This window comes from Oreochromis aureus, linkage group 9 (genome assembly GCF_013358895.1).
Source record: "Oreochromis aureus strain Israel breed Guangdong linkage group 9, ZZ_aureus, whole genome shotgun sequence".
Taxonomy (NCBI): domain Eukaryota; kingdom Metazoa; phylum Chordata; class Actinopteri; order Cichliformes; family Cichlidae; genus Oreochromis; species Oreochromis aureus.
Window position 1 is genome coordinate 31,876,228 of NC_052950.1, and position 22,565 is coordinate 31,898,792.

Genomic DNA, 22,565 nt, shown 5'->3' on the forward strand with positions numbered 1-22,565 from the left:
AACTAATGACTTTAATGACTATTAAATCAGAAATTTATCAGAATTGATGTAAAAGGCTGACTTAAATACAAACTCAATATAAAAGTTATTTAAAGTTCTTTGAAAATACTTTGGTCTGTTTTATTGTAACTTTTTCAAAAACTGTATATTATTACTTATATTTTTTTAACCAGACTGGATAACAAATAGGTCTATACTTCTGTAAAGTAATATGCAGAATAAATCTCAACAATCAATCAACAGGCTATAATAAAACTCTTAGCTTTTAAGTAGACTTTGTGTAAATCTTTCAGATATCTAAAATTTAAAGCAAATATAAGGAGCTGTGATGGTGTGGTGATCAGATGACAGGCAATGGGGATTCTTCAGCTGGATGTTCTGCAGCAGTCAGGAAACAGGAAGTCTGGGTTCTCAGGGCAGCCTCTAGATGACAATTGTAACTGAACACTTACACTGAGTGACAAAAAAGGGTTTGTCCTTAAATAATAATAGTATAAACTTGTAGTCAAATGTTATAGCCAATGAAACAGACTTGAAAAATGTATTTGAATCAAATTTAATATTTATGTGAATATAGCACTGAATATATTACAGAATAGTCAGATTATCTTATTACAAATAAACCTTATAAAAGGTGTATATTTTATACAATGTATCAAAGTAATTGCACCAGTAAGCCAAACTATCAGTGTTTATTCCAAAGTGTAATGCCAAGTTAAAACTACAAATGTAGGGCTGTATAAGTAGTTTCTACTATAAGTTCTACTGTACTGCAATTCTACTACTGTATATTCAACTTTCTATTTGTTATTTTCCAGCAAAATGAATGGAGAGAGTTTAATGACAGGAAAGAAGGAGCAGTGAGAGCGGAGATCTCTCAGAATTCTGAATACAGATTGACAAAGTTCTGGTAACTTCAATTGCCAAAAACAGGGATCAGGTACAACTTGGATTTCTCAAAACTTGGATTTCTCAAAACTTGGATTTCTCAAAACTTGGATTTCTCAAAACTTGGATTTCTCAAAACTTGGATTTCTCAAAACTTGGATTTCTGAAAACGAGATAGAGTGCTTGGGATAGACTGATACAAGAGAGAATGGCTGTCAAATTAGATAGAGCAGTTGGGATAGAGTGATACAAGATAGAATGGCTGTCAAATTAGATAGAGCAGTTGGGATAGAGTGATACAAGATAGAATGGCTGTCAAATTAGATAGAGCAGTTGGGATAGAGTGATACAAGATAGAATGGCTGTCAAATTAGATAGAGTTGGGAGAGTGATAGGATAGACAGAATTGCTTGATAATGATAGAGGGAGAGGGTTTTCTGCAGCAGGTCACCTGTAAGACACAAAAGGACTGGAATTAGTCATATTTGCAATATGCTTGGATTTACCATATTCTTCAGACTATATGGCGCACCTAAAATCCTGTCATTTTCTCAAAAATATACAATGTGCCTAGTGTATCGATTCTGGTTATGCTTACTGACCTCAAACTGGATTTCTGTGGTATACAGCGCTCAAAATTCTGTCAAATATTTTAGTAAGACTTCGGTAAGCTACAAAGCTGCGCTGCTTGATGTATTGTCAGAGCATTATGGCTACCATAGTCAGGACCCTCGCAGAGTAATTCGTACGGTGCTTCAACATAACATTATGGTGTGTGTACAAGGACCTGGCACATGTTAAGAGACATGCTTATGAAGCAGATTTCAAATTGATCAACCCATGAAGAGTTTGATGGATTTGTGGATGAGGAATGAACTGAAAAAGTGAGTGTATTGTTCTCTATTTTATGTGTTACAACTGAACAGTGTTGAGAGTTGTTGTGAATGACTTGAATAAAGTTTGACTTATCTGACTGTTTGTTTGGCTTAATGTGCCTTAAAAACAGACTTGTTTATTGACATTATGCCTTATAATCTCAAAAATACAGTAAATGTAGGGCTTTAAATACTAAAGAGTTCTACAGTAAATTATTGGACTGAACAGAATGACAATGTTTAACAAATGATGGTGGAACTGTTATAGGACATTTTCGCATTATATGGTCCAAATAAACCCGCACACTGAGGTTACAGCAGACAGTTTCAGGCCTCCTGCTTTAAACACTTTATATCCATTAAACTCAAAATTATCTATTGACTGGCTAAAAAGAACACAAAACCTTTCTCACATTTCCTAAAAACATCTTGATGATCAGCAAGAGCTGTGCGGACTCCCTGTACTAAACTGAATCTTCTAAAGTGAGAGAAATATCTCAGAAAAACACCAGCATTAAAGTCAAACATGGTGCTGTTACTGTGATGGTCCAGAGTTCCTTTACTACTTCAGGACCTACATCAACTCATCAGGTCCTGAGCTTAATCACACTTGGGATTTGCAACAGGAAATTGATCTGAAGCACACAAGCAAGTCCAATTGACTAATCAGAATCTCGACTTTAATGAAATTGAGATCCTTGAAATGATTTCAAAACACTATTTTTGACCTTAATTAAGGCAACTCGGAAATTAAAGTGGACCAAAATCCCCCAGTGATGTAAGTCAGTCATTACTATTTACTATAAATGCTTGATGGTAGTTGTTGCTATCAGGGCTTTCACAGCTGGGTATTAGAGAACAGATAGCTCTGGTTTGGTTTTCTCTGCTTCATACATGAAATCATCACATTAAAACTGCTTGTATTTGTATTTATCCAGGTCATCCTTGTTAGAAGATTTGAAACATGTGACAAAAAAAGCATAAACAAAATAAATCTGCAAGGAAGAAAGACTTTTCCCAGCACTGTACCTCAGACAAACCTTTACTTACCAGACTTGAGACGATCAGATCAGCAGTCTAGACAAAGGAAACAAAACATCAGATCACTGTTTAATGATTCAGACTGTTGAGCCTCTTCACACACAATCCAATTTACTGTGACATTAAATAACTAGTCAAATCCTCAATTTCTTCAAGCCTTTATGAACCCACTGTAGTCTAAAGAGGGCACAATTTAATTGCAGAGTCTCAGATGGCTTTAACATGTTTAATAAAAACATTTGTACTACACAATTGCAAAGAATAGGCACCAATATTTGTTGGCACAAATGCAGGATATACCAAATATTTCGTACACAGAAGCTTTGTGGCTCCAACATTTTCTATCACAAGTCAGTTCTAATAATATGTGAAGAATGACAACTTTTAATCTCATTTCAGATTAAAAATGTTGAATACAAATTAATTATTTAAATCAGAAGCAACAGAAAACCACAACAACAACAGTGGCACACCATTTTTTTTAATGAAAATTTCTTAAAATATTACACTAAAAAGTCATTCCATTGTACTTGTTGCTAGCAATATTTATGTGTTATGCAGTTTATCCCTTTTTGGCAACATTTATATTTAATTTTAAAACATTGGCTTTAATATACCTACTCACAACTGTACTTCTCTTACATTTTATTATTGCTTAAGTGTTTAAGCTATCACTTACAGTCACTCAGGCAAAATACTTCTAGTGTTTCGACTTCATGCTAATTCATAAGTGGAATGAAAGAGACAATAAAAATCGATAGCTGTGGTGCTCTTATGTGTTTAAGGTACCACCTATACTCACCTAAAGCACTTTCATAGTTTTGCTTGATACTTAAATCCACAAACATGAGGAGAAATCGAACAACTGCATAAAGATATCTCTGACATTTAACTATGTTTGGACTTGATAAGCCATCAAAAATTAAAATCAGAGAAAAATGGGCTATTAAACTTCATTGACATTTTCAGGGGCAGTCAGTGGTCCTGTGTGGGGGCTTTGCTGCTACAGATTCTAAATCCTAACTATCTGTTTTTGCCCATGAGTGAATGGCAAGATGACACAAATAGCCAAACTACTATAAGTAAATTACTAAACATTACCATTACTGTCTACTTACCAGCAAAGGCAAAACCAAAGATCTGTTCACTCTGTGTAACAAAAGACAAAGAACAAAAATACAGGATCAGACAACTCCAATCAGCATTAGAGTCAATACTGCATCACTCGGTGTAGTCAAAAAGATTCCGGAAACTTCTTTGTTAAACACAGCTGGAATACAAACAACAACTCTCCTCTGTTTTCTTTTTCCGCACCCTAATAAAGATTATCATCTTCATAAAGGTAATATGTAGTTTTATCCATTTGCAATAAGCCACACAAGTTTCTTAGTCATGTAATGCTCCAAAATTTAGGTTCGATTACTTAAGAGAGTAGATATCGTAACCAATGATTTGCAACACCTAGCACTGCACACTTTATCAAATGATGATGTCACAATTTAAAAGTAGGCAACAATGACAAATGATAGCTTGTATGGAATGTTTGTAGGGGTTAACATTTGAGGTGGCCTGAATTCAAATTCTATTAACACAATAAAAACAAACAGAGTCTATAAACTTACACCAAGATGTGCTGCTACAATAACCTACTGTAAATACCATATGGTCCAACAAAACCAACACACTGGGGTTAGAGCAGACAGTTTCAGGCCACCTACTTAAAATTCATGCCACATCACATGTTCCTTAATCCCCACAGTTCTCAAATCCCTGTTTCTGTGTGTACTTACCTGGGACAACAGTACATCATAATATCTGGGCACACAGAAACAGGGATTTGAGATCCGTTAACACAAAAGTAAACAATACTCTACTCAGTATGACTTTTGGCAAAATGAGAAATTTGGAGATGGATGGTTCCTACAAAACAGTTTCTACATATTTCAGTCACATTTGGGGTATGTTTAATACACAGCCATAAGCACTCCACTAAATCTAGGACGTACTTTTAATGGCCGATTTAAAGGCCTAATTAAAAATGTAGTATGATGATAATTTTTTTGTAGATCATTTAATCATAAAATACAGAAATGAGTGCTGTATCTGTGCTTTAGATTTTTTCCAGTCATCAACAAAATCTTTAATTAAAAGACTAATTAATGTAATTAATGTAATACATCAGCAAAATTTAACAGACAATATAAATCAATACCTGTGCAGCTCTTAAGTGTTTGAGCAACCACTTATACTGACTCTCCTAAAACACTTTCATTGTTTTGTCTGCTACTTAAATCCACAAACATAAGGAGAAAATGAACAACTGTCTAAAGACATCTAACATTTAACTATGTTTGGATTCAATAAGCCATAAGAAATTTAAATCATACATAAATGGGCTATTAAACTTCAGGGACATTTTCAGGGACAGTCAGAGGTCCTGTGTGGGGGCTTTGCTGCTACAGGTCACAAATCCTGTGTTTTTGCCAATCAGTAAATGGAAACATATCACAAAAAGTCAAACTACTGTATGTAACTCGTCAAATGTGCTACGCAATGCCAAGTTCATACTGCTTCAGTTACAGTCACTGTTTACTTACCAGCAAAGGCAAAACCAAAGATCTCTTTCACTCTGTGTAACAAAAGACAAAGCACAAAAATACAGAATGAGACAACTCAGATCAGCATCAGAGTCAATACTACATCACTGTGTGTAGTCCAAAAGATTCAGTACACTTCTTTGTTTACCACAGCTGGAATATAAACAAAAATTCTTCTCTTTTTTTCTACACCTTATTAAAGATTACTGTCTTCATTAAGGTAAAATGTGGTTTCATCCATTTGTAATAAGCCACACAAGTTTCTCAGTTATGTGATAGCTCTATTAGTTTGGTGCTATTAGATAACACAGTAGTTTTCATAAGCAATGATTTGCTACACCTAGCACTGCACAATTTATCAAATTCTGACATCACAATTTCAAAGCATGAACAATCATAAATGAAAGCTTGGATGATATATTTGTAGGCTTCAACATTTGAGTTGGTCTGCATTCAAATTCTGCTTCCTAAAAATATTATCACCTGCACACAGTATCATTTAGTATCATTTAATATGCTGTTGTTTTAAATATCTACATATCATATTAATAATATTAATGGCGCACTGCTGCATTTTATTTATTTGAAGGTGGCCTTTTTTATATTTCATTAATTTTTCAAAAAGTGAGAAGTTAAACAGAGCTGCAGGTGTAGGTTTTATTTAAAAAACAACCTGCACAAACAAGTGTTTGTTAAACAGTTCTTAAAAATTTACTAAAAAACTAAAATTAATTGTTAAGAGATGTTATTATTCTTATATTATGTGTTTTATCCTCACTCTCTCTCCCTTCTGTTAATTAACCCACAACACAGACACACCCGCACAGGCAGTGACTCCATCCTACCTGGGAAACCATCCTACCGTTGTTTCTGCGCATGCACACAACACGAAATTCAGTGGCAAACCGTCCTACCTTTGTGAATATTAGCTAGAAAAATACTGGCCGGTAACATTCACTGCCAAACCATCCTACCTTTGTGAATGTCACCTACAAGCATACTTAAACAGCTAAATTTTAGTGGCAAATAGTCTTACTTTTGTTAATCTGAGCTAGAAGCATACTTTCATAGCTCCATCTAAGTGGCCTTCAGTCAGAGGCGGTAAAATGTCTCCTTTGAAGTTGCCGACCCTGCTGCTTCAGCAGCTAATCAGTGATTCTAAAATGGTGGCTCATTACCTTACAACCTAAAGAATGAGGCCGTTTTAACTGACTGATTTGTGAAGAGGAGAATGACAGCTTCCCTAAGAGACTCAGAAACACTAACACACCGAATGAACCAAATAAAACAACACAATAACTGTATTATACAATCAAATGAACCATATTCATTTCACACTGGGCCTATAGGACCGCAAGGCGTTAGCGCTTAGGTTGTTAGGGCTAGCTTACCAAATACATGTTTAAATACTAAAATTACAACGTTTCACTAAAAAAAAAACCAGCCATTGTGTTACTTTAATATGACTTATACTTTGACTGGCTTACAAGTCACAAACAACAACTCGGTAAATACTCAAACAGCTTATAGACATTTCATTTCAGAGAAGAGAAGCAGAGCAGCTTACCGGCAGGGATCGAGCAGTGAGTGGGCGGAGATGCAGGAGTGAGCAAGCGAAGTAAAAAAAAGAGGCATTCACGGGTAGTGGGAAATTACGGTATTACACAAAATTAGCATTGAAAACGTGAAAGATATATATGTAAATTTAAATATTATTATACTAGATTTCTTTGCAACAGAAAACAACCAGCAGAAATTTAATTCTATAAGTTGAATAAATATTTCAAACAGGATTATTTGAATTGGAAATAATGGTTAAAAGTCATAAATAAATATAAGGTCATTATGTTAAAATGTAGTGTATTATGATAAATTTATTTAACTGCCTGGAGTAATAAGAACCGTCTTCTCCTGAACAACAACACCAAGGGGCTGGTGTTGGTGTTCACACCTAAGCATCCTCACAGGACAGTAGGAGCTGCAGAGGCTCACCTCACTGCACTGCAGGAGTCAGAGGTTCAGGAGGTCCTTTAACCCCACTGCCATGAGACTTTTTAACAGTGACTCCTGACATGTTCATTGCACATTTATTTATTTTATTCTAATACGTATTGGTTGTAATCATATGAATTCTGACCTAAATGGACTTGCACCCACTTCTTCGCCCCTGCTGCAGTGAGGTAAAGGTGTGGCTGTCTAAACAAGACTCTTCAGTGAGGGTTTTAAAGACAACCATCTAAACCAGGGGTCAGCAACATTTAAGACCCAAAGAGCCATTTGGACCCGGTTTGCACGGAAAAGAAAACACTGGGAGCCACAAATACTTTTTGACATCTAAAATGAAGATAACACTTCATACATTGTTTTTTACCTTTATGCTTTGTATAAACAGCTATAGTGTGTTGCATATGAAATCCATGAAATGCTACAAAGTAAATGAAATTTTATTCATTCAAATTGGGACACGCGCGCGCACACAAACAGACACATAACCCATGTTCAGAAAACAATGTGTACAAACATGGATGCAAGCATAAACACAGACATACAAACATACACACACACGGGCACACAGAGACAAACAGAGCATGAAGTCAAGTTGAATCCAATAATGGAATGCTGGTCACCAATGAATAAAAATTGAGACACACACACACACACACACACACACACACAGGTGCTTCTGTAAAGTTATTAGAAGTTCAAAAACTTTTTCACATACTGACATCGGCTTATTCAGGTTCTTTCAGCTTTATATTTTCAGCTGTATCTATGAGAGTAAAAAAGCCTGGATGTGCTCAGATTGAATCCACCAAATCAGAGCTTCCACTTCTGTCTGCTTCATCAGGCTATGTAGTTGTTCCTGTAAATGCAGCTGCATCACTCGGGCTTTCTGTAATGTATTTCAGACATGGAGCATTAACATAACATCTTAGCAAAAAAAATGTGACTTAAGAGAAAGATAAACACATAGCAGAAATACTATGATTTAGTAGATATATTATAACCAAGCAGAAATACTATATTGAGCACAAATCCAATAAAAAGCAGAAATGCTATGATTTGGTAGAAATACTATAATTAAGCAGAAACCCTAGATTTCGCACAAATCGTATAAAATAGCAGAAATAGTATGATTTTGTAGAAATACTATATCCATCCATCCATTCGCTTCCGCTTATCCTTTTTTCAGGGTCGCGGGGGGCGCTGGAGCCTATCCCAGCTGTCATAGGGCGAGAGGCGGGGTACGCCCTGGACAGGTCGCCAGTCTGTCGCAGGGCTAACATACAGGGACAGACAACCATTCGCACTCACATTCACTCGCACATTTACACCTAGTGGCAATTTGGATTATCCAATTAACCTATCCCCACAAGCTGCATGTCTTTGGACGGTGGGAGGAAGCCGGAGTACCCGGAGAGAACCCACGCAAACACGGGGAGAACATGCAAACTCCACACAGAAAGACCCCGGCCTGATGGTGGAATTGAACTCAGGACCTTCTTGCTGTGCGGCAACAGTGCTAACCACCGTGCCACCGTGCTATAGAAATACTATAATTAAGCAGAAATACTATATTTAGCACAAATCTATAAAAAGCAGAAATACTATGATTGCGCACAATAGTAATAACTTAAGAAAAAATATTGGAAAAGCAAAATGGACAGCTGAAAGAATGGTGAACATGGTTAGGTTCCATCAAGTGTACTTGTTCAATTGTGAGAAATTCACAGAAATTAAAATAATAATAATAATAATAAAAACAGCCAGGAGATACACACAATTAAAAATATTGACACATATGGAAACACACATGCACAGAGGGACACACACACAGGATCCAAGCCAGTCAACCAGTGTGAATATATTCAATATATATTTGAATCCTACAATGAGATGCTGCCAAATAAGGGTCTCTCTCTCTCTCTCTCTCTCTCACACACACACACACACACACACACACACACACACACACACACACACACACCAGCAGCAGCAGCCAAACAGCCTGGAGCTGCTCAATTTGAATCCACCAATCAGAGAGGCTGTGTACTTTTTCCCGCCAAAACAGGTGCAGCCGTTTTTACACACATGCAGCACAGAGACAGGATTTTTGCAGTCTATTTCTCATAATGACGACTCCCCTTAAACAAATGACCATAATTTCCGAACCGTAGGGGCTAGAACGGTCATTCTTACACTGTTTTGTTCAGAAGAGATGGGGGAATCTTAAAGTGTTGACAATTTATCATTAAAATATGAATTATTAAAGATATTTGACTTCTAATGCACCATAACTGAGTAGAGCAAAGCAAAAACTGCCTTGACTTGCCCTCAAACAACGCTTTCTAACTCTAAATCTATTTGGAGTATCAATATCATTCTTTCACCGTAAGAGACAGCAGGCTTTGGCGAACAATCATGGAAATTTTCAGGTCTCTGTGGAAATCCATTAAAAAGATATGACGAGAGAAAAAAGTGGTTCATTTCCAGAGTTTGAAATCTGAAGAAATCTGAGCGAGGGACAAATTTCCTACCCTCAAACAAACCCAATTCATGGCCAAATGGTAATAGATGAGAAAACAATTCTTGAATTGTGAGCGTCAGGAGTATCTGAAGATATATTGGCACAAGCCTCATGTCTTAACGTCGCTTCGTTAAGGAGAGATGACGATTCGAATATGCCTCTCATTACAGAAATCCCGCGGTGATTTTGAACAAACTCTCCATTGACTTTCTATGGAGAGTTTTCCGACTTCGTGTTGGTCTGAGGAGATTTGCCAGAATTGTATAAAACTCACAACAATGATAGTGACATTTTCTGAAAGCCAGCAAAAATACCTACGTTTTGATGTATAATTTGTGTGGGTTGAGTGAAAATTGAGTGAGTAGCAAGAAGTTGTTCGGACATGAAGAGAAAATTGCCAAAGGTACAGTGGCTCACTTAGAACCAAGTGCATAGCAACCATAACAACGCATGTATTTTGTGAAAAATCACAAAGATGAAACTCAAAACTTAAAGAGGGATAAGATGAAAACGGTAACAGATATGAAAAAGCTGAATCATTCATGAATAGCCCAATAATTTGTGAACATTTTAAAATTTGAATGGTTGTTCTAGGCGAAAGTATGAGAAAGTAGTTAAGTTTCAAAAAGAGTAAGTTTTAGCAGAATTATGGAAGTTTCCCATTCATTTCAATGGGACAAATTAAAGGAAAAAAGCTTAATATTTTAAAAAGTATAAGAGCAGAAAATACCAAAAGTCATAGCAGGAATTAGCAAAAATAGCAGAATAGTTTAAAATTTGAACGGTGAAAATCGGCTGAAAATTGTGGAAGTAGTTAAGTGCCAAAAAAGTACAAAAAGTGGCAACTAGAATAACTAGAAAAATTTGCATTTCCTGCGAAAATGCTGTGTGGATGCCTTAACGCTGAAGCTGTCTGCTGAAAAGCTGAAAGAGATGAAAAGTTGCAAAAAGTTGCATGGTGGTGAAAAAAAACATGTCACCCTGAGCAGGATTTGAACCTGGCCCTGTTCGTCTCAAGGCAGCTCCTCATCTCACTGAGCTAAACTCACTCTCCCAAAAAAGAGGAGGAGAGACCAACAATTCTGCTAAAATGAGCAGAAGCTGCTGAGAATTGTGCTGAGAAGAGGTGAAAAGGCTGAAAATTTTGCAGAAAAGAGGTAAATCAGCAGAATTTCTGCAGAAAAGAGGCAGAACAAAAGAGAAAACTGAAAACAGGTTTTGCCATGACCAGGATTTGAACCTGGCCCTTCTGGTCTCAAGGCAGCTGCTCATCTCACTGAACCAAACTCATTCTCACAAAAACAAGAGATGGAGCAACTGACAATTTTGCTAAATGAGCAGAAGCTGCTGAGAACTGTGCTGAGAAGAAGTGAAAAGGCTGAAAATTTTGCAGAAAAGAGGTGAACATACTTCACACTGTGTACATTATAACATACCATAATAGACCCATTTCTGTAATATACTTACACATCTCTATTATTGCTAATTTATATTGTAATATATCTATATCACGACTAAAGCACTTTCTGGATGGATGCAAACTGCATTTCGTTGCCCTGTACCTGTGACATGTGCAATGACAATAAAGTTGAATTCTATTCGATTCTATTCTAATAAGTAGAATTTGGGCTGAAAAGAGGTTTTTGCTGAAAACAGCTGAAAAAGCTGGGATATGTGCTGAAAAGTGGTGAAAAGGCTGAAAACTTTGCTGAAAAGAGTTCAATCAGCAGAATTTCTGCTGAAAAGAGGCAGAAGGTTCTGTATGTAGAAAAAGAAACACTGTTGAACCATGTGTGAAATAAATAAAGAAATGAAATGAAAGAACAACCTGGTTCTGCTCAAATTCACCAATCAGAAGTACTGCCTCAGTCTGCTTCATCAGGCTGTGTACTTGTTTCTGCCATGGAGCGTTAACAAGAATCTGAGGTCCATATTAGAAAAGCTGCTAAAATCATAAAACTTTGCAGAATTGTAATAAATTAGCAATATAAATTACAGGTCTGTGATAGTGTATAAATTTGTAGTGAAAAAAAAAAAAACGTGGAGCAAGGTGGGATTGAACCCACGACCTTTGAGCTGCAGAGCCGTGTCATTACTGATTGCGCCACCTGGAAAGGGGGCGGCGGTCTGAAAGACAGATACTTGGGCAGTCAGAAAATAGATCGCGGTGAGAGGCAAAAAACGCCGTTTTTTGGAGTTACAAAACGTCGTGTAACTCAAAAACTAGGAGGGCTAGCAGCATAATTCTTGTACTGGGTGAATCAGCGGACTTTGGTGTATTTTGACTGCGATTTTCATAGCTCGTTCTACCTCCGTCGCGGAGATATGACGAGAGAAGAAACGGCTTCATTTTTCGGAGTTTGAAAACTGAGAGGAGGACAGATTTCCACCCTCAAACAAACGTAATTCATTGCTCAACGGTAAGATAATTGTAAAACTGCTTCCACTGTGAGTGTCAGCAGTGTCTGAAGATATATTGGCACAAGCCTCATGTCCTAACTTTGCTTTGTTAAAGAGATATGGCGATTTGAAAATGCCTCCCGTTTCAGAATTTCAGCTCTGAATTTCAAAACCTCCCCATAGACTTTGAATGGGGACTTGTCAGACCTTGTGTCACCCGAGGCAAATTGCGAAAAAACGGTAAACCTCACAATAAAGATAGTGACATTGTCTGAAAGCCAGCAAAAATACCTACGTTTTGATGTATAATTTGTGGGGATTGAGTGGAAATTGAGTGAGTAGCAAGAAGTTGTTTAGACATGAAGAGAAAATTCAGAACGGACCAGCACTCACTCTGAGTTAATTGCACAAAATTGTGGAAGTTTCCCATTCATTTCAATGGGACAAATTAAAGGAAAAAAGTGTAATATTTTAAAAAGTATAACAGTAATAAACACCAAAAGTCATAGCAGGAATTAGCAGAAAGAGCAGAACAGTTTAGAGTTTGAACGGAGAAAATCGGCTGAAAACTGAAGTAGTAGTTAAGCGGCAAAGAACGGAGCAACTTGAAGAATAAAGTATAAAGAATAAAGAGAAACAGGAAAACAATAGTGTGGAAGCCCTTTAGGGCATCCACACAATAATAATAAAGTAGGATAATAAAGAATAAAGAGAAACAGGAACTCAATAGTGTGGATGCCTAAAGCATCCACACAATAAAGATTAGAAGAACAATACTGTGAATGCTTTTACAAGCATTCACACTAATAAAGATTACAACAACAATACTGTGAATGCTTTTACAAGCATTCACACTAATTAATGGAATGATAATACTGATCATAAAAAATAGCAGCAGAAATAGCAGCAAATAATAGCAGTAAAATATTTCTCCTCTTGACACTGTGGAACAGTTTACCCCCTTGCATCAGATTCTCCACAAGCCTAGGAACTTTTAAAACTGCTCTTAAAACTCACCTCTTTTCATTGGCTTTTAGCAAGGTTTAACCTATTGTTTTAATTTATTGTTTTATCAGTGAGGTATTTTATGTACCTGTGTTTTATAGTATTTTATATTTGTATTTTATTGTACAGCACTTTGGTCAGCCTTGGTTGTTTTTAAATGTGCTTTATAAATAAACTTGACTTGACTGACTTGACACATGGTGTTCACATTTTAGCAGTGCAACATCAACAGACATCGCCTATTATACAAGATGCACTGGCAGACATGCAGGCCCACTCACCTACTGCAGGAAAAACGGTTGTGGCTTACAGAAGGAGCGAGCTTGCAGGATGGTGTTATTGTCTGTGCGATAAACCAATACTGCCATAGAATTTGTATAAGACTGCTGCTATTTTGAGCCATGGGCCGTGGGCAGCAGTAGTGCAACATTTTCATACTCTAGGATTTAATACCTTTGAAAAATTTTGCAGGTCATGTATGATATGTTGCAAGCGCAATTCTCGGGGTAATTTGAGACCTAAGAGAGGGAAATTCCCCAGACCCAGTCACCCATTTCAAGTTATTCACATGGATTTTATAGAGCTGTCCCACTGTAATAACTATAAGTATTGTCTAGTGATAGTGTGCCCTTTTTCAAAGTGGGTAGTGGGTTCTTCCCATTCTATGCAAGGCCACCTGGGTTGGCTGGGAGACTGTTTACTTAGCCTGGCAGGGCGAAGGACACTGTCTCAGCTGAACTCTGGACATACACACACACACACACACACACACACACACACAGACAGACATATATCCACAGGTTTCTGTAAGAGCGTACGTAGGCTGCCATGACAGACCACTACTTCCGTTGTCCGGTTTTATACTTCCGGTTACTCGAAGCGAGACCCAGCGTTCAGTCGTTGCTAACAACAAAATCAGTTACTTTGTGCGGTAATAAGTGGCTTTACCTGTTCGAAGATGAGCTCGGGTTCAACGTGTGCTGTTGTCGGCTGCCACAATAATTCAAGAAAACGGAAAAACGCATTAGAAACATTTTGCCTTGAGCATCAACAACTTAGAAAGGCCTGTCCGTGCCCACCGCCCTACGCACTGCACTCTATGCCGCGGAAGGAGGATCGGAAACTAGCGTGGCTGGCAGCTTTAAGACTCAAACACCCTCCAAAGAGAGTTTATGTTTACTCCTTTCATTTTATCGATAAAAAGCCCACAGAGCTACACCCCGACCCGGAGCTTTATCTGGGCTATGACCGACCCCCACCGAAGAAAAGAAGAAAGCTCACTCTGACCACTTTGAGTGTGACAGCTTCCAGTAATACGAACAAAAACACAGAATCTGTACCCGGTAAGTGAAATGTAAATGTGGTTTGCCACCGCTTCGCATTTTATTCACGCAATTCTTTACTTTTACTAAATAATAGCCTATGGTGAATGGCGTTAGTATCAGCACTGGCTGGTTATTAGCAGCAAAGTCTCAATTTTAACGAAAGTTTACACCCGTGGTTAGTAATTAACACCAGCTGCATGCTGCCAAAAGATTAGCCCCAAGGGCTGTAAAAGTCTTAGGTTTGTGTTTAAAAAGAACATGTTTTTTCAAGTCGAGAAAACTCAAATAAAAACGTTAAAGGCAACCTTTGCAAAAATACCAACATTTGTGACTTTTTTTAGAATGAAAAATAAAATCTAATCACAGTAATTGAATAAAATTGTGATACATTTTTAGGGGACTTAGGAACATTTTATGTTGACATTTATGATTTTGCATTTGTGTGAGAAAATGTAAAATGAGAAATTTCATTCAAAAATATAATAAGCTAAGTGACACTTTACAGTTTCTCTTATGCTAAAAGTTTGAGTGTACATCTGATCATATTTTTGTCTTATTCAGACTCCACAGTGTTACGTTCAGTGGAATTAGACCAGGCCAGCATCTCCACACAACCCCCTGAGCCACATCTGCACTCAGTCCACTCACAGTGGGAGGATCCTTCGCAACAAGACCATCAATACTGCAACAGGTCTTGCAGGAAAGATGTGCAGGATAAGATGACTCAGTGTGATGAAGTTGCATATTTCATTCTTCAAAATGATGCAGATGCTTTGCTGTACACTGGGATAGCCTTAGAAACATTTAACACACTTGTGTCGACACTGGAAGGATATGACAACAATGAATTTACAATGCCTGTCCGAGATCAAGTCCTCATGACACTTATGAAATTACAGAGTAACCGTGCAATAGATGACCTAAGCCGCCAGTTTCATATATCACAAAGCATGGCTAGCACGATCATCTCACACTGGTTAGACAAGCTGGAGGAAGTTCTCCGACCATTAATTCCATGGCTGCCAAAAGAAACTATTCAAGCAACTATGCCTGAAGCCTTTAAGAAGAACTTTCCAAATACTACATGCATTATAGACTGCAGTGAGACCCTTTTACAGAAACCCAGAAATCTGGGCTCAAGAGGGGAATCATACAGCCATTATTATTCACACAACACAGGCAAATATTTGGTTGCTGTTGCACCATGTGGACTAATCATGTTTGTGTCTGCAGCATATGGCGGCCGATGTAGTGACAAATTTATCACAATGGACTCTGGAATATTAACATACCTAAAACCTGGTGATGAAGTCATGGCAGATAGAGGTTTTACAATTAAAGACTTACTCTTTGAGAGAGTAGATTAGTAATACCCGCTTTCACGAAAAAACGTAGACAGCTAACTGAGGAACAGGTAACATACACACGTCGGATTGCAAATGTAAGAATCCATGTTGAAAGAGCAATCAGATGCTTGAAAGTCTACAAAATACTTTCACAAATTGTTCCTATAAGCATGGCTCCTAAAGTAGACAAGATACTGAGAATATATCTGCTGCTCTAGTGAACTTAAGAGAGGATCTCATTCGAGGGGCAGGGGCGATTCTAGGATCAGAGCTTTGGGGGTGCTGAGCACTCAGAGAGCTGCCCAGCCAGGCAAGATACACTTTACTCGTCACAATCTTCCCTGTCTCTGTCAGTCCCTGCATCCCGAAATGTCTCCAGTTGTCCCGAGTTGTCTCCTTGTTGCATTTAAACCCCTGTTCCTCCCTGTCCTCATCGTCTGTTGTCTTCATCTCCATTATCAGTCATCATAATTTTACCATCTCTGTGCAAGTCTGCAAATTTCTTTATTAAATCATAAGATTCTTAAATTCATCAAGTCTCTCTATGCCTGGGTCCTCGTCTCAAAACATGACATCACTGTTTTGTACATTTTAACACAATTTAATCCCCACATTTGTGAAAGAAATGCTAAACACTTTTTTGAAACGTCTGTAACAAAATCATCAAATCTGATAAAGGTTATTTAAATGCTGTAAAAGAAGAATGGATTGGAATAAAAAAATACATATCCTAACCTTAATTACTGGGGGAGGATAATGAATGATGCTCAGAGTGAGTAAACAGTAAACTGAGTGCAATTTATGGATACATACAAAAACACTGCCAAAACAGCATAAATTATTACAAATAAATTATTATATAATATTAATGTTTTTTAAAAACTATAAAAATGGAGGCAACTTTGCCTGTGGTAGAATGTATAAAATGTATGAAAAAATCTTTACTGCAGATGCTAATTTTGTGTTGTAAGATTTATGAGTTTCATGCTTTCATCGTGGTACTTGGGAGAGCTTGACATTTTCCTCACACTGTAAAAAGTTTGAGAAACACTGGTAAGGTAAGTGTATGTGTGCTTTTAGAAAACATTTAAAGCTGCTGTACAGAATCTTTGAAACAAGCTTAAAACATTTTTAGAATATAAACAGAGCATCTGCTTCTCTTTACAGCTCCTCACTCCACCAGGGCTCCGTTTGCTTCTTTCTGCACAAATGTGATGTACGTACTGCAGCAGTCATACAGACAACTGGACGGTCCAAAAGTTGGCCTACCTATTACTGGCTGAGGTTTTAGTAGAGTTGTGGCTGAACCACATAAAATATATCAGTAATTTTAATCTCCCCAATCAATGATAATGTTATGTTGGAATGTTGTTAAAGAGGTCAAAAGTGTTTCAACCCAGTTTGTTTTGCAGATTCTGTATAGCAGCTTTAATATAGGGAGGACACAACTTCCAGACTGTATGAGTAAAATCAGGTTTTTTTTCTTGTCAGTTTAACAGTTTCTGTTTTGCCTGTCACTGTTCGCTGTCTGTTTTCTTACCTGGTTCTTCCTGACCTTTCTCCTCACGTTCCCCTCTTTCCTCTCTCCCTCTTTGGACTGACAATCATACACAAATAGATTGTATTCAATTAGATGAAAAATTACATTAATATGAAAAAATACTATTAAGATCACTAACGAAAAGTCCTCTCTCAGTGTACTTTCAACCAAAAGGCAAATAACCAAACCACATCTACATCTAATAAAAGATATGAATATTGAAACACTGATCCAACATTATCCTTTATTGATGGCTCATTTGATCTTACACTTTTACCTGAATGTGGCTCCTGTTTTTGAAAAAAACTTTCTTATATCCATTATGAACCTGGTTGTCTCTCTGTACACACACACCACACACACACACACACACCACACACACACACACACACACACACACACACACAAAACAGGTGTTCTAAGGTTAATGGGCATTCAGTCAGTTAGTATCCATTTCAAACAGCACAGTGGTAACAACAGCAGGCTACGGACAATTATAAATTTTAGATTTTAAATAGGCTGTATACATTTCAATGGGAGCAACAGGACGGCCAAATGTCGCTGATTTTACTACAGAGCAGGACGGATTGAAGGGTAGCAAACATCATCGGAAAACACGTTTTCAACACTGCAGGTTACCTGGTGTCATGTTTTTCAGCTAAAAAGAAACATGTCTGATTCGGACCTAACTATATAAAGAGTAACTGAAGGTTAAATGCAGCTAATATGTCCTGTTTTAAGCCAGGCCTCACACCTCCGCTCCGCTGCATCTCAGCCACCATCACTGAGAGCAGGGGAGAGGTGAGCTGGAACAAACCATTTTAGGAGGGTTGGGGGATTTCTATACTTTTGTTGTTAAAATGTTACGTCTCAACCCAGTACTGTATGTTTTTTATATTTTTAGTAGTGTGTCACACAAACAGCAAATATTGTAAAAAAACAAACAAACAAAAAAGTCAAAAAAGTAAGAAATCTGTGGGGGTGCTTTGATTCATTTTGCGGTGCTTCAGCACCCCCAAAAATGGGCTAAAATCGCCCCTGGTAGAGAGTAAATAATTCCAGGTCTCCCTTTTTTATCTTCTGTTCTAGAAGAAAGGTTATGTGATACAGTACATATATATATATATATATATGTACTGTATCTATAACCTTTCTTCTATTCTATTCAATTATTACTTTTTATTCAACCACAATGTGATAAATTTCTTAAATGAAAAAAAAAATGTTTTTCTCAAATCTACAATAATTAGTTGTGCATTCTTGACATTTTTTTGTGTTGGAAGATTACAGAAATACAGAACTATTCACAACATTTATTGTTGTCAGTTTGTCATTCATTTCCCACCATATGTTACGACTATGTACATTTTAGTTGTATTGAAATATTTAATAGATTTCATATTGAATGTCTCCTTTCATTCACAAGACAGAGACCAAACTGAGAAGTAAAACCCTCTCAAGCGCTTTACTTGTTCCTTTACAAATGCTTCATCATATTTCACTGTAAATGAAACATGCTCAGTAGGTGTCCAGATCACAAGTGTGGCAGTCTTGAGTAGAGATGGCACGATACCACTTTTTTATGTCCGATACCGATATCATAAATTTGGATATCTGCCAATACCGATATGAATCCGATATAGTGTTTTTTAATCAATAAAACTGTTTTTTTAATATCTTGCTGCATTTTGTATAAGTTCATACTCAAGTTTAAATAAACAACAACACTAAAGCTATTCTGTTATACCTGTATGTAAAAAATACACTGCACCCAAAATATTTCATAGTTCAGCAACACTGATCAATCTAATAAACTTAAACCTGCTCCATCCTCCCTATTCTGGTATTTTAAAGAGTACTTAGCAGAAATATTAAGCAACCTAACTAATAGGGTTGCAAACTCCCAGCAAAAGAAAATAGGGAACCACCCCCCACCCTCCACCTCATGATGCTTAATCAACGTAATCAACTTTAATTTGATGCAGTGTGAAAAAAAATGCACAGAAATAAATTATTTTTCAAGAATAATTAAATAGATTCAACATCTTTCTTCTACAGAATTGCAGAATTCACAGATGGTACCTTCCCAAAGGAAAAAGTACTATAGCTTACTAGGGTATATTAGACTGAACAGTTACTATGTACAGTAATGGACTTCTATACATTTTACATCAGATTAAAACTTTGGGTGTAAGATTCAGATAATTATTTATTAAAAGCTAGACATTTTAAATGAGAATAAGAAAGAAAAGTATGTCTCTGTGCCCCCTTTTCCCTGTTAATGCCCTATCGGCCCCCCTGGCTAAACTTTGCTAGATCCGCCCCTGCACAGTTACCAGCCGTCAGCTGCCTAGAAAAGGATCCTGGTCTAGAAAGTAATATTAAATAAATTCTAACAACAGCTTATCAAGCTTAAACGTGCTGCTGTTGTTCAGCCGCTGGTTTCCTCTTTCTGGTGCAAAGTGGGCCAAAAACAAAGAAGAGAGACGGACTCGTGACAGAAAAGCCGATCAGCTGATCATTAAGCAGTTTCACAATTGAAGTAGCAGCAGGACAGAGAGAGGCAGTCGCTCCATATATCGGTTGTTAAGCTTAATGTGGGAATGCTTTACAAACATTCAGAGATGAACTTACACACTTGCTTTACTTCTCTGGGATAACTTCCTCGGAGATGAAATGCCGGTTTGGTAGGAGGCTACAAATACACACAGCCGCTCTATCACGTGAGCACACTGCTCCGACGTGCTACGGTTATGAGCCGAGTTACGCCGTGTTGCAAGTTTTTTGAGGTGCTTTTTTGATATTTAATGGATCGGATTACATTTTTTATTTCTCTCCGATATCCGATCCAGTAATTTACGTCAGTATCGGACCGATACCGATACGTAATATCGGATCGGTCCATCTCTAGTCTTGAGCCCTGTGCAAAACATTGCAAGTTGCACTTGCATGTAATAGCCTCTGCTGCCAGTTTTCTGCAGCTGCAGTTCTCCATCTACCAGTTTGATATCGCTGCATTTCTGGGTAAGCTGCTCCGTGAGTGAAGGATAAGTCGGCACAGGACATTTTATTTCTAGAAGCACATCTGAGTCAATGACCCCGTCTAGGACTCGCGAGAGAGCCATGGCTCCTGGATGCTGATAACACTACCCATGTGAAGGATGTTCATACCCTGTTCTTTCAGCTGATGACAAGCTCTAACTTCATTGTCTTTACCATAGTTTCTTTCATAATTCCCACGAAAGGAAGGGTACATGTGCTCAGATAAAAATTTGTCATTTTTTTGTGGTGGCACGTACTGCAACTTTTTTAGCGGAGCTTGCTGTAAGTCTGATTTTCCTGCAGTTGTGCCACAAATTAGATGCACTTTGCTCTTTTGTTTCTTCTTGTAATTGTTCTGCTTGCTCTTCAGAAACTTGAATGTATGCCTGGTAGAATGCCCTGCATGGATTACAGCTTAGTTTGTAACTGTGTGCTTGGTGTGGCTGAAAAATTGCTCATCAACTTTACTGTTGCGGTGAGGACCTGCAGATGGCGAGGCATTGTAACACTTTCCAATTAATGTGTTCTTGAGGAGGAAAAGTGGCTTCACTGGTGCTTTGCTAACACTGTCAATAAAGTCTTGATGTGTAAGGTGATATGGTGTGTTAGGGAGAAATTGTGTCACTGCAGTCCGGGAGTTCACATCGTACTGCTGCTCTGCCCTGTGATGTCTGAAGTTTATCTGGCTTAGACGTTTAGGTTCAAGGTTCTTTGCTGTCCCTGCATTCCACCCGCGCGCTGCTCGCCTGTACACGCAAGCCCTGTCTTTCCACTGATTGCAGCATTCTGCACCTGTAACAAAGAATAGTTTTTTCTCACTGTCAATACTCAAGATTTAACATAATGAGGAAGTTCACACTAACAAAAGCAGTACACGGTTGGTAAACTGGTATATAGCTTGAAGTCCGCACGTTCGTACGGTGGCCCTGAGAGGCCAAACGGACTGCAACTTCAGAAAACACTTGCAAAAAGAAAAATGCTGCAAAAAGAAAAACACTTGCAAAAGGAAAAATGCTGCAAAAAGAAAACACTTGCAAAAGAAAAATGCTGCAAAAGAAAAACGCTGCAAAAGAAAACACTTGCAAAAGAAAAATGCTGCAAATAGAAAAATGCTGCAAAAAGAAAAACACTTGCAAAAAGAAAAATGCTGCAAAAAGAAAAATGCTGCAAAAAGAAAAACGCTGCAAAAAGGAAAACACTTGCAAAAAGAAAAACGCTGCAAAAAGAAAAACGCTGCAAAAGCACACAAAGCACAACGGAAATAGGAAAAAAGACAACGGAAATGTTTCTGGGGAGACAATACCCGGACGGACCAGTTGCACGAACCAAAACATGCTAACAAGTGCACTGGGAGACACTTCAAAGAAGTGGAGCGGCCAAAGAGTAAACTTTCAAAAGTAAGTTCTGAATATTATGTCACTTATTTATGTGCAAATGTTTAATAATGAGGAACATTAAAACATTAATGTTGGCCACATGCCGGCAAAGTTATGTGACATTAGCGATGTTTGTACTTTCAGCATTTACTTTATACGCCGTTAGATAGTCGACCTTAATCTTACAGAGAATCTGATGATTTTATGGATAATTAAAGTCAGTCATATGTCCACAAACACAACAAGCTGAAAGTCAGTGATGCTGCTCGGTTTGCAGTCCTGAATATGACGGCACAAGCAGGATTCACTGCACTGTTAATGTTAGCTATGTTATATTGCTGCCTCTGTTCGGTGGTGTCGAGCCAAACGGACTTTAACGTGTGTTTGAACGAGCTGACGGTTCAATCGTTAAGCTGAAAGAAAGATGCTTTAATCACAGGAGTCACACATGTGTCCACTGGACCATCTGGAACTCTTCTTGTTTAGCACTCGTAATAACACAAACACTAAATCCTCCTTCTCTTGTGCTGTTTTGTAGCAGTGTATACACCTGAGTCTGTCACCTGTCTGTCTGTCCTGCACTCTCTCTCTGTTTCTTTCTC

At 37.7% G+C, this 22,565-nt stretch overlaps 1 long non-coding RNA gene across 1 annotated transcript; it reads right to left on the reverse strand.

The window, feature by feature from the left end:
- Positions 1-542: 542 nt before the first annotated feature.
- LOC120441942 lies at positions 543-5,822 on the reverse strand. Its single transcript, XR_005614400.1, has 3 exons — positions 5,402-5,822; positions 2,814-2,840; positions 543-1,339 (listed from the first exon to the last, which is right to left on the reverse strand). It is a non-coding gene; the product is annotated as an uncharacterized LOC120441942 (long non-coding RNA).
- Between the last annotated feature and the right edge of the window lie 16,743 nt (positions 5,823-22,565).